We start from the raw sequence: 12,316 nt of genomic DNA, 5'->3' as shown, positions 1-12,316 counted from the left end.
GGAATAGCTGGGTGAATAGCTGGGGCTGGGGGTAGCGGTGCCAGAACCAGGGGGGAGTGTGGAGGGGGGGCACTGAGGGGGGGGGGGGGGCACGGTCGGCATTTGCCGACAGGGTGGGGGTCCCGGGGGGGATCAGTTGGGGAACCAGCGGGTGCCAAGTCCCGCGCAAGGGGGGGGCATCAGTAGTGGGGGAACCAGCAGGTGCCAGATCCCGGATGGAAACTTGCCTGCCGTTGGGACGCTCTCGACCAGGAGGTCTGTTTTGTGGCTCCTCGCGTGCCTCCGGAGAAGAACAGGTCCCGCAGTCATCAGCCAAGACGGAAGTGAAACCCCGGAGGTGGACCTCCTGGGGAAGACAAACAAGCGGTCCTGTGGGGTCTCATTCGTGGCCATGCTGAGGAGGGACCTAATGGAGTGGAGGGCATTGGGTAGGACCTCCTGCCAGCGGGTGGTTGGGAGACTTCTTGACCGTAGGGCCAGAAGGACAGCCTTCCAAACTGTTGCATTCTCCCTCTCCACCTGCCCGTTTCCCCGCGGGTTATAACAGGATGTTCTGCGCGAGGCGATACCCTTGCTGAGCAGATACTGACAGTTCATCACTCATGAACGATGTACCCCGGTCGCTGTGGATATAAGCGGGGAAACCAAACAGGGTGACGTTGCTGTGCAGTGCCTTTATCACGGTGGCCGAGGTCATGTCGGGCAGGGAATGGCAAATGGAAAGCAGGAGAACCCGTCGATGATGGTTAGGAAGTAGATATTGCGGTTGGTGGACAGGAGGAGGCCTTTGAAGTCCAGGCTTAGTCGCTCAAAAGGCCCCAAGGCATTTACCAGGCTGTAGAAGTGCGGTTTGCACTCCGCACAGATCTGGCAAGCCCTGGTCATTGCCTTAACCTCCTTGGTGGAGTATGGTAGGTTGCGGGACTTGATAAAGTGGGCGAGCCGGGTAACCCCTGGGTGACAGAGGTCATTGCGGATAGCCCGCAGGCGATCCTCCTGCGCGTTGACGCACGTGCCGCGGGACAGGGCATCTGGGGCTCATTGAGCTCCCCAGGACGATACTTGATATAGTACCTGTAGGTGGAGAGTTCGATCCTCCACCTCAAGATTTTATCATTTTTAATTTTGCCCCGTTGTGCGTTATCAAACATGAAGGCTACGGTCGGTAACGAGGGTGAACGTCCTACCGGCTAGGTAGTGCCTCCAGTGCCGCACAGCCTCCACAATGGCTTGTGCCTCCTTTTTGATTGCGGAGTGCCAAATCTCGGAGGCGGTGGGGGTCCGGGAGAAGAATGCTACTGGCCTGCCTGCCTGGTTGAGGGTAGCAGCCAGGGCGATGTCCGACATATCGCTCTCAACCTGGAAAGGGATGGTTTCGTCCACTGCGTGCATAGCGGCCTTGATGTTGTCGGCCTTGATGCGACTGAAGGCCGACCGGGCCTCAGCCGTCAGGGGAAATGTTGTGGTCTTTATGAGTGGCCAGGCTTTGTCCGCGTATCTGGGGACCCACTGGGCGTAATAGGAGAAAAGCCTCAAGCACCCTTTGAGGGCCTTGAAGCTACGGGGAAGGGGAAGTTCCTTAAGGGGTGCATGCGGTCGGGGTCGGGACCTAGGACCTCGTTTTCCATGACTTAGCCAAGGATGGCTAGTCGGGTTGCGTGGAAAACTTATTTTTCCTTGTTGTAGGTAAGTTTGAGGGCCCGGGCAGTCTGGAGTAACTTTTCAAGGTTCGCGTCATGGTCCTGCTGATCATGGCCACAGATGGTGACATTGTCCAAGTACGGGTAAGCAGCACGCAGGCTGTACTGGTCCACCATTTGGTCCATCGCCCTCTGGAAGATGGAGACCCCATTTGTGACGCCAAAGGGGACCCTGAGGAAGTGGAAGAGCCGGTCAGCAGCTTTAAAAGCAGTATAGGGGCGGTCTGTCGGTCAGATAGAGAGCTGGTGGGAAGTGGATTTGAGGTCGACAAGTGGAGAATACACGACATCGAGTGATCTGGTTGACCATCTCTGCTAAGCGGGGAAGGGAGTACGCATCGAGCTGCGTGAAGCGGTTTATGATCTGGCTGTAGTCCACGACCATCATTTTCTTTTCCCTGGACCATACTACCACCACTTGTGCTCTCCAGGGGCTGTTGCTAGCCTCGATGACCCCTCTGCCAGTAAACGCTGGACCTCTGACTTGATAAAAGTCATAACTTGGGCACTGTACCGCCGGCTCCTCGTGGCGATGAGCTTACAGTCGGGGGTGAGGTTCGCGAATAGTGAGGGGGGTGCAACTTTCAGTGTTGCAAGGCTGCATACCGTGGGGGGGGGGGGGGGGGGGGGGGGGGGCAAGGGTCCGCCGAACTTCAGGGTCAGGCTTCGGTGGCTGCATTGGAAATCCAGACCGAGCAGCATGGGGGCGCAGAGGTGAGGGAGGATATAGGGCTTGAAACGGGCGTATTTGGAACCCTGGATGGCGAGATCCGCAATACAATACCCCGTGATTTGGACCGAGTGGGACCCAGAGGCGAGGGCTATGGTTTGGGAGGCAGGGTAGGTGTGCAAGCAACAGCGCCTTACCGTTTATGGGTGGATAAAGCTCTCCCTGCTCCCGGAGTCAAAGAGGCAGGGAGAGTCGCGCCCGTTGATCTGGACCTGCAGAATGGAATTCTGCAGGTGCTTTGGCCGCGATTGGTTAAGGGTGGTCACTCCCAGTTGCGGGTAGTCCGAGTCCTCAGCCGAGTCAGATTCACAAAATGGCCGCCGCCGTCGGTCGCACGTGGTGGGTCTCGAAGGTGGCAGCCGCCAAGATGGCCGCCCCCATTCCTCGCATGAGGCCGATGACTTGTTAGAAAGGAGCGTGTCCGGTCGGTGCGCAGCCGCATTGCGGGGCCTGCGGGCCTGTGAGCTTGATTTTCGGGCCTGGTGATCTTTTCCTTTCTGGGCCTTGGGCCTGGCCAGGCAGACCCTCGTGAAATGCCCCTTCTTCCCACAGTCGCTGCAGATGGCAGAGCGGGCTGGGCAGTGTGGACATGGGTGCTGGCCCTGCCCACAGAAATAGCATGGTGTGCTCCCGGTCTGGGCGGGTTGCCACGCGGCGCAGGCCCGTAGTGTGGCCGAGTCTGGGGAAGTCCAAGGGGGGCTCGCAGAGTATGCGGGGTACGTGCCTAGGTTGTGACGGGCCATTTCCAGTGAGGTGGCGAGCGTTACCGTGTCCTGAAGGTCTTTAGCTCCATTTTTGAGGAGTCGCTGCCTGATATAGGTCGAACGGATGTCGGACACAAACGTGTCTCGGATGTGCAGGTTCATGTGTACTTCTGCTGTCATGTCCTGATGGTTGCAGTTCCTGGCGAGCGTGGTCAGCTTTTCCACGTAATCGTCTAGCGTTTCCCCTGAGCGCTGCCGGCAGGTAGAGAGCAGGTGCCGTGCATGTACCTCATTTATGGGTTTGACGAAACGCTTTCGCAGGACCTTGATCGCCTCATCGTCAGTGGTCGCCTTCTCAATCATGGCGGAGTCTCACCTGGGCCTGGAGTAGGCGCAGCTTGCAAGGCCCTAGGACGGGAGTTTCCGAGGATTCCAGGTGGGCCTTGTTGTCCAGGTTGAGCTTTTCTGGCTTGAGACCGGCGTCCGTCCGAACGTAATCTGCTTATTAAATTGTAGTACCCTCAATAACGATACGGGAGTGTGGAACGGTAAATTAAGGCTTTAATGAGCAGAGAACTAACCAGTTACCGAGACGTGTGCTTACTGAGTGCCACCTACAGGGCGTCACCTTATATACGGCTCCCTGATGGGCGGAGCCGAAGGCGGAGTCCCCCAGGTTTCCAAACCCAGTCTTAAAGGGGCATCACCTACATGGTAGTAAGGGTACAGTAACCATTCATCACAAGCTGCAGCTGCCGATCCCGGCACGAACTATGCGCCACGGGATCCGCACATGCGCAGTGGCCTCCTTCAACGCGCCGGCCCCGACGCAACTTGGCGCAGGACTGCAGGGGCGGGCACATAGGAAAAGAGGCCGGGGGACAGAGACGCCCGCCCGCTGATCGGAGGGCCCCGATCGAGGGCCAGGCCGCATCGGATCCCCCCCCCCCCACAAGTCGGCACCCGACCCTTGCAATCAGAGTTCCCGCCGGTTGCGAGCAGGTGTGGATGGCGCCGGTGGGACTCAGAGGTTTAACTGTGGCCGCTCGGCCTATCTGGGCTGGAGAATCGGCGGGCTGGCCGCATAGAGCGGCTCCCGACCGCGCCACACCAACCACGCCAACGCCAATGACGCCAATTCTCTGCTCTGCGGAGAATCGTGTGCCGGCGTCGGGGAGGCATGGCCTGGTCAGGGGCTGGTTTAGCTCACCAAGCTAAATCGCTGGCTTTTAAAGCAGACCAAGCAGGCCAGCAGCACGGTTCGATTCCCGTACCAGCCTCCCCAGACAGGCGCCGGAATGTGGCGACTAGGGGCTTTTCACAGTAACTTCATTGAAGCCTACTCGTGACAATAAGCGATTTTCATTTCATTTCATTTCATTCTCTGGTCCGGCCCAGGGCTGGGAGAATCCCGCCCCATGTTCACAACTTCTCTGAGAACCATGTGAACCATGACTCAAGTAGAAGCTGACCTGACTCCATGGAAATTGGGGAGGAGGAGGGGCGTTATAGGCCCTTCTAATAGATCTGGCTAGGTGGGGTCCAAAGGGTGCAGGCTCATTACCCCCACACCCTTCTTCTGAGCCACCTAAAATTGGGGGTATCAGGGATGCGAGCTGGAATCCTGGAATCGGGACCTACACACCATTTCTAATTGGCTCTGGGATCCTTATGACTCACTTCAAAGTTTTTATGACAGCATCATCAACAACTCATAACGTGCATTTCCAGTAAATGGTGACAGTTATCAAATAGATTTTATCTTGAAGTCTAATGGTAACTGCACTGACTTTGCACCAGATTGCTTGCAGATTCAAAAGCCATTACTTGATGCCAAGGAGGCTCGTCAGTGTAACCTTTCCATCAGTTCTCACTAAGACTGCTTCCATTGTCTGAATAAATGGAGGGAGGGGGAGCGTCATAGAGACTGACATTAGACTGAATTCTCCCAAAATGGGAGTAAAAACGCTGGGGTTTTACTCTGGAGTTTTCTGAAAATAAGAGTAGTTAATTCAATGCCCTGCAGGGGCCAGCAGGGACCCAGAGTAATTCCCACAGCTTTAGCTTTAGCTGCAGAGTCTGCCTCCAGCAGCCACGCCGAGCGCCATGGTGGACTCGGACCACAGAGGCAGACTAAAAACTTAGAACCCCCCAATCGGCCACGCGCCTGAGGATCTGACAGCACGGATATTAACCCTGGCCGCCTATAAGGCCCCCATGCCCCCTGTCTGCAACCCCCCCCCCCCCCCCCAACCCAGGGCGGCTGTGGACTGAATCCGGAGCTGCCACGCGAGCATCCTGACCATCAATAGGTGGTTAGAACCACGACGTCGGGGGCTAGGCTGGTCGGGAGCGGAGGACCGCTGTGCGGGCCTCTGTCAATGGTCCCTCAGCCATGCGGAGTACTCCGCAATCACGCTGATTCTCGGGTGCCGGAGAATCGCCGGACCGGTGCCAGGCCTGATTTCGGTGTGAAATTGGATTCTCTGCCCCCGCACCGAAATCGCTGCAGAGAATCCAGCCCATTGTCCATCATGACCCTCCTTCTCCGACACATACTGGTCTGGCTTTGATTGAATAATAAAAGGAGCATCCTGTAGGAAGTTGCTCAGATGGGACTTCAGGAGTCAATGTGGTGTTGTAGTGATGAGGATTAAAAGCGTTAATGTGTGAGGTGTGGAAACAATCCCGTCCACGTGATGATGTAATAGACATGTGGCTAACAATCGCCAGGGAGAATGCTTCTCGTTCAAACAGAATTACACCAAGTCATGTATATCTGGATATCTGTATATGGATCTGTTATATCGAATAGACATAGCAATGTTTATACATACCAATGTCTCAGCAATCAGTCCTCAGCCAGTCACAACCAACATACAACAATGAGCAATGGACTGAACACTATCAGGAAGCGTGAGTAGGTGCCTTTCTGTAGTGACAAAACCCTAGCAACGATCAGTATGGCTGGGGATAATTGGTTGAGCCACTTTGGCAACACATGCTGAAAAACTGCCGAGATCATTCATTCTTTCAGATCAGCAAAGTTCAGTCATGAGGCGGTACCTCCAAAGATCAACGCAACAATAAGTGGGAAGCAGAGTGAGACAGGAAACAGTCCAAGCAACCATTGAATCCAGCTGTAAAATGCAAGGATACTGATTCATCTTTGTCTCCGAATGCTTGTAAAAAGGTTAACCTGAAAGGCTTAAATGCTGGTTTCACTGAAAAAACAGAATCCAATGGAAGAAAATTGAGAAGCCTGAGATGAATTGAGAAAATGGCAGAGCCTTTTGCAGGGAGGCAGTTGAAAAAGATGATGAATTATGTGTCTGGGGGAAGTTGACTGATCGTCTCTGCAACTGGGACAGGATTTTTAGCAGTATTTTCATTTGTCGTTCAACAGCCTGCACAGGCTGGGCTTGTTCCTTGCTGCTTTTGTCAATTGAGCATAGGCATATTTTCAGCCCACTTCCTCTCCCTCCATCCTCTACCAGTGTGGTGGTATGGATATGAGCACTGCCATTGGTGCAGAGCACTGGCTTCCCATTGGCTCTGGCTGGTCATGTGCCTCTCGTCCGATTAGTTGGGACTAGTCATGTGACTGCTCTCCAATTGGTCGAGAGGCAAGTATGCCCCACCTCCGAGTCGGGGTATAAGTACCGAGAGTTCCCGGCGGTCGGTCATTCTCTGTAGTCGACCACCGGGCTAACAACTAGCTGATTAAAGCCACAGTTTGGATCCTAAATGAGTCTTGAGTCGAATTGATGGTACATCAATTTAATCAGCTTGAATTTTGGAATGGAGCTTCGCATCAAGCCTGACTGCCTCCATACCAGCCCGCATGCTGCAATTTTTAAACACTGGCAGGCGTGTTTTAATAGCTACCTGACAACTGCAGCCGGCAAGCCCACCAAGGAGCAGAAACTCCACATTCTCCACTCATGCGTGGGCACATCGGTCTACGCAATGATCGAAGACGAAGGCGATTTGGATGCGGCCATGGAGATTCTCAAAGGACACTTTCTCCGGCCGGTCAACAAAGTTTACGCACGGCATCTCCTGACGACCAGACAACAGTTCCCTGGTGAGTCCCTCGACGTGTTTTACCAGGCCCTTGCAGCTCTAGGGAGAACGTGCGCGTGTCTCCAAGTTTCAGCGACTGAGCACATGGAACTTCTAATTAGAGACACTTACGTTGCTGGTATGCAGTCCCCTTCTATCCGCCAATGATTGCTGGAGAAGAACACCCTCAGCCTAGCTGAGACACGGACTCTTGCAACCTCCCATCCTTCGTGGACCCCAACCCTCCCCTAAGCCTGCGCCGCGGGTCGCTCCGATAAACTAGCGGGGCCCCGTTGCTATTTCTGTGGCCTCTCAAAGCACCCCCGCCCGCGCTGCCCGGCCCGCTCCACTCTGTGTATGAGCTGCGGGAAGAAGGGCCACTACGCGGTGGTCTGCCAGACCAAGTCGGTCGCTGCAGTCCCGCGCAGCGACCGCGGATTCCCCCCCGGGCCCTCCAGGGCCCCACGCCGCGCACCAACCTCTCCGGCCCGCCTCCTGGCCCCGGCAACGGCCCTACGGTCCTCCCGACCCACGCCCCCTGCTGCCCAGACCGGCTCGCGGACGCCGCTGACACAGCCCCCAGCCGTCACGAGGCTCCCACAGGCACCGCCATCATGGGCCCCGGACGCCATGTGCGGGCCATGGGCGCCACCATCTTGGGGCCCCGGCTCCACGTGCGAGTCCTGGGCGCCGCCATCTTGGATCAACTTGGAAGGCCCTGCAAGCGACTACTCGGCCACTGAAGAGGATCTGGAACTCTCACCACGACTGGCTTCCATCAAGCTCGACCAGTCGCAACCACGCTCGCTCGCCAAGACTACAACGACGGTGCAGCTCAACGGACACAAAACAAGGTACCTGCTTGTCTCCGGGAGCACGGAAAGTTTCGTCCACCCCGACACGATAAGACTCCCCAACCACCCAGTTAAACATAAAATTGAATTGGCCTCAGGTTCGCATTCAGTCCAAATTACCGGGTGTTGTATAGCGGACATCACAGTCCAGGGGAGGGTTTTCACAAATTTCAAACTCCTCATTCTCCCCCGCCTATGCGCTCCGGCACTCTTGGACCTGGACTTCCAGTGCAACCTGCAGAGCTTGACCTTTCAATTCGGCGGCCCTATTCCTCCTCTTACTGTTTGCAGCCTCGCGTCCCTCAAAGTGGACCCCCCTTCCTTGTTTGCTAATCTCACCCCAGATTGTAAACCTGTCACCACTCGGAGCAGACGATACAGTGCCCAGGACCGGACCTTCATCGGGTCCGAGGTCCAGAGGCTCCTTAAGGAAGGAGATATCGAGGCCAGCAACAGTCCCTGGCGAGCCCAAGTGCTGGTAGTTCGGACTGGGGAGAAAATCCGGATGGTCATCGATTACAGTCAGACCATCAACAGGTTTACGCAGCTGGACGCGTATCCTCTTCCCCGTATTTCCGACCTGGTTAACAGGATCGCGAAGTACAAAGTCTTCGCCACGGTGGACCTTAAGTCCGCCTACCACCAGCTCCCTATTCGCGCGAGTGACTGAAAGTACACCGCGTTTAAGGCAGATGGGCGCCTCTACCATTTCCTCAGGGTTCCATTCGGTGTCACAAATGCAGTCTCGGTCTTCCAACAGGAGATGGACCGAATGGTCGACAAGCACGGTTTACGGGCCACCTTCCCGTATCTCGATAACGTCACCACCTGCGGCCACGACCAGCAGGACCACGACACCAACCTCCAAAAATTCCATCGAACCGCAAAACTCCTTAATTTAACTTACAATAAGGATAAGTGCATGTTTAGCACCGACTGTCTAGCCATCCTTGGCTACTTAGTGCGTGACGGAGTGATAGGCCCCGATTCCGAACGCATGCGCCCCCTGACTTCCCCTCCCCAACTCCCTCAAATCCCTCAAACGCTGCCTGGGCTTCTTCTCATACTACGCCCAGTGGGTCCCCAACTATGCCGACAAAGCCCGCCCCCTCATCCAGTCCACCTCCTTTCCCCTGTCGATGGAGGCCCGCCAGGCCTTTAGCCGCATCAAAGCGGATATTGCAAAGGCCACGATGCATGCTATCGACGAGTCCCTCCCATTCCAGATCGAGAGCGACGCATCTGACGTAGCTCTGGCGGCCACCCTGAACCAAGCGGGCAGACCCATGACCTTTTTTTCACGAACCCTCCACGCTTCCGAAATCCTCCATACCTTTTGTGGAAAAGGAGGCACAGGCCATTGTCGAAGCTGTGCGATACTGGAGGCACCATCTGGCCGGCAGGAAGTTTACCCTCCTCACAGGGTAAGAAGGGTAGCTTTCATGTTCGACAATGCACAGAGGGGCAAGATCAAGAACGACAAGATCTTGCGGTGGCGGATCGAGTTGTCCACGTACAACTACGATATCTTGTATCGTCCTGGGAAGCTCAATGAGCCTTCCGATGCCCTATCCCACGGTACCTGAGCCAGCGCGCAGATTGACCGCCTCCGCTCCCTCCACACGGACCTCTGCCATCCAGGGGTCACCCGTTTCTACCATTTTATTAAGACCCGCAACCTGCCCTACTCCGTCGAGAAAGTCAGGACTGTCACTAGGGACTGCCATGTCTACGCCGAGTGCAAACCGCACTTTTACCGCATCGAACGAGCGCATCTGATCAAGGCATCCCGCCCCTTTGAACATCTCAGTATAGACTTCAAGGGTCCCCACCCCTCCAACAACCGTAACATGTATTTCTTGAGTGTTATCAACGAATACTCTTGATTCCCTTTCGCCATTCCCTGTCCCGACATGACCACAACAACCGTCATAAGGGCCCTCCTATCCATCTTCTCCCTGTTCAGTTACCCCACTTACATCCACAGTGACTGGGGGTCCTCCTTTATGAGTGACGAACTGCGTCAGTTCCTGCTCAGCAGGGGCATAGCCTCTAGCAGGACGACCAGTTATAACCCCTGGGGTAACGGTCAGGTCGAGCAGGAGAATGGCACCATTTGGAAGACCATCCTGCTGGCCCTACAGTCCAGAGATCTCCCTATTCCTCGTTGGCAAGAAGTTATTCCCGACACCCTGCATTCAATCCGGTCTCTCCTCTGTACTACCACTAATCAAACACCTCATGAAATCTTCTTGTTTTCCCCAGGAAGTCGTCCTCAGGATCCCCTCTCCCGACCTGGCTGGCCACCCCGGGCCTATCTTGCTCCGGAAACATGTGTGGGTGCACAAGTCCGACCCGTTGGTTGAGCGAGTCCAGTTACTCCACGCCAACCCGCAATATGCGTACGTGGAGTATCCCGACGGTCGGTAGGATATGGTCTCGCTCCGGGACCTGGCACCCGCCGGCGTGCGGCCTTCTTCCCCTACACCAACAACTTAACCCCCCAACCCCAATTCCCCCCAGCGTCCCCCGCACCCCCACGACCCAGCGCACATGCCCCGTCTTCCCCGATTACAGCATCTCCACCACCGGCCCAGGGTACGGAGACACATCTACGACCAACGCTCCCGGAGGCAAGGACGACCATCGGCCCGACGTCCCAGGCTCCACTGCAACGGTCCTCCAGAACACCACGGGCACCCCACAGGCTGATCGTCTCCATCTAATGAGACCATGGGACATTTTTTGGACATTTCGTGTTATTCTGTTGTTATTAGTAGTAGTAGTATTGTTTTGCCACTTTTTTTGGACATTTTTGTGTTATTCTGTTGTTATTAGTAGTAGTAGTATTGTTTTGCCACGAGCCAGTGGGCAACTCACCCCTATCGATTTTTGCTGCTCATACCACCAGTCCTCGGACCCCCCCCACCTCTCTCCCACTTACCCCCCCCCCCCCGCCCCCCTTCTTTCTCCACAAGGGGTGAATGTGGTGGTATGGATATGAGCACTGCCATTGGTGCAGAGCACTGGCTTCCCATTGGCTCTGGCTGGTCATGTGCCTCTCGTCCGATTGGTTGGGACTAGTCATGTGACTGCTCTCCAATTGGTCGAGAGGCAAGTAGGCCCCGCCTCCGAGGCTGATTAAAGCCGCAGTTCGGATCCTAAATGTGTCTTGAGTCGAATTGATGGTACATCAACCAGCAATGAGGATTTCACAAGAGCAGGAATGGCTTTCCAAGGTGAGTTTATTTGGCACATGGTGAGAAAAATGCAGCTTTGGATGAGCTTAAGCTCTCAGGTGGTGGAGAAAGCAAGGTCAGGCAAGAGGGCACGAGGGACAATTGGGCCAAGAGTTAACAATCGGGGGATGAGCGTATTGTGATTACTGCACCTTTAATGCAATGATTCCTTTAAGACCGGGTTTGGAACCCTGGGGGACTCCGCCTCTGGCTCCAACCCCCAGGGAGCCATATATAAGATAATGTCCAGTGGGCAAGTGGGCAGTGAGCACACTTCTCAGTAGCTGTCTGGTTCTCTGCTAATTAAAGCCTTTGTATTACCAATCATCTCTCTCGAGTTGTAATTGAGGGTATCTCACGTATAAACAGCCTCAAGGTAGAAGCTGAGGTGGATGATGTTGTAGGTGTGGGTTGGTATTTTTCCTTTTCATCTTATTTTCCCTCATTCTTAATCATGTCAAGAGGCGACATAAGCCCTCTTGCGCTATTTTAGTTTCTCTTCATTTATCTGCAGAATCCTGAGAAATTCATAAAATCTCCTGTTTCAATGGCACACATGGATCCTGCATCTTTGCCACCTCTTTATTTTAACATATTCCATTGTTGATCACGAGCCTTTCCCACTTCACCTCAGCTAGCCTGCTGCTTATCCTTCTAAAATCTGCCCTTTTCCAATCTAGTGCCACTTTTTAAAAAAAACTCACATTTCTTTCCTTTGTGGGTTGTGAACCATATCATTTTAGGGTCACTTAGCTATTGTGGTGCTTATGCTCACATAACCCATCTGACTGATTTGTTTCATTTTACATGACTACATCTTGACCAACATTTTCTCCTCACTGTCACAATCACACTTTGGGGATCTAAGATCTGCTTGGAGCAATAGATGTTTAATTCTTAATGCTGACCTGACTAACTAGGCCTTTTCCTCTGCAACAATTATGGTTCTGTTGTGAGAGATATTGTACTGTCCGACTCTCCGAACCCCCGCCGGGTCAGTGAATCCCCAGGGGGAGGCGCAAAT

The 12,316-nt window shown here is 54.6% G+C and overlaps 1 long non-coding RNA gene across 1 annotated transcript in view; it reads right to left on the bottom strand.

Annotated features, from left to right (window-relative positions):
* Positions 1–12,316, bottom strand: part of LOC119951505 — an 878,265-nt gene that overhangs the window by 224,762 nt on the left and 641,187 nt on the right. The window lies entirely within an intron of this gene.

Source organism: Scyliorhinus canicula, chromosome 2 (genome assembly GCF_902713615.1).
Source record: "Scyliorhinus canicula chromosome 2, sScyCan1.1, whole genome shotgun sequence".
Classification (NCBI taxonomy): Eukaryota; Metazoa; Chordata; class Chondrichthyes; order Carcharhiniformes; family Scyliorhinidae; genus Scyliorhinus; species Scyliorhinus canicula.
Note: the sequence above shows the minus strand (reverse complement) of the source record. Positions and strands in the feature narration are given on the sequence as shown.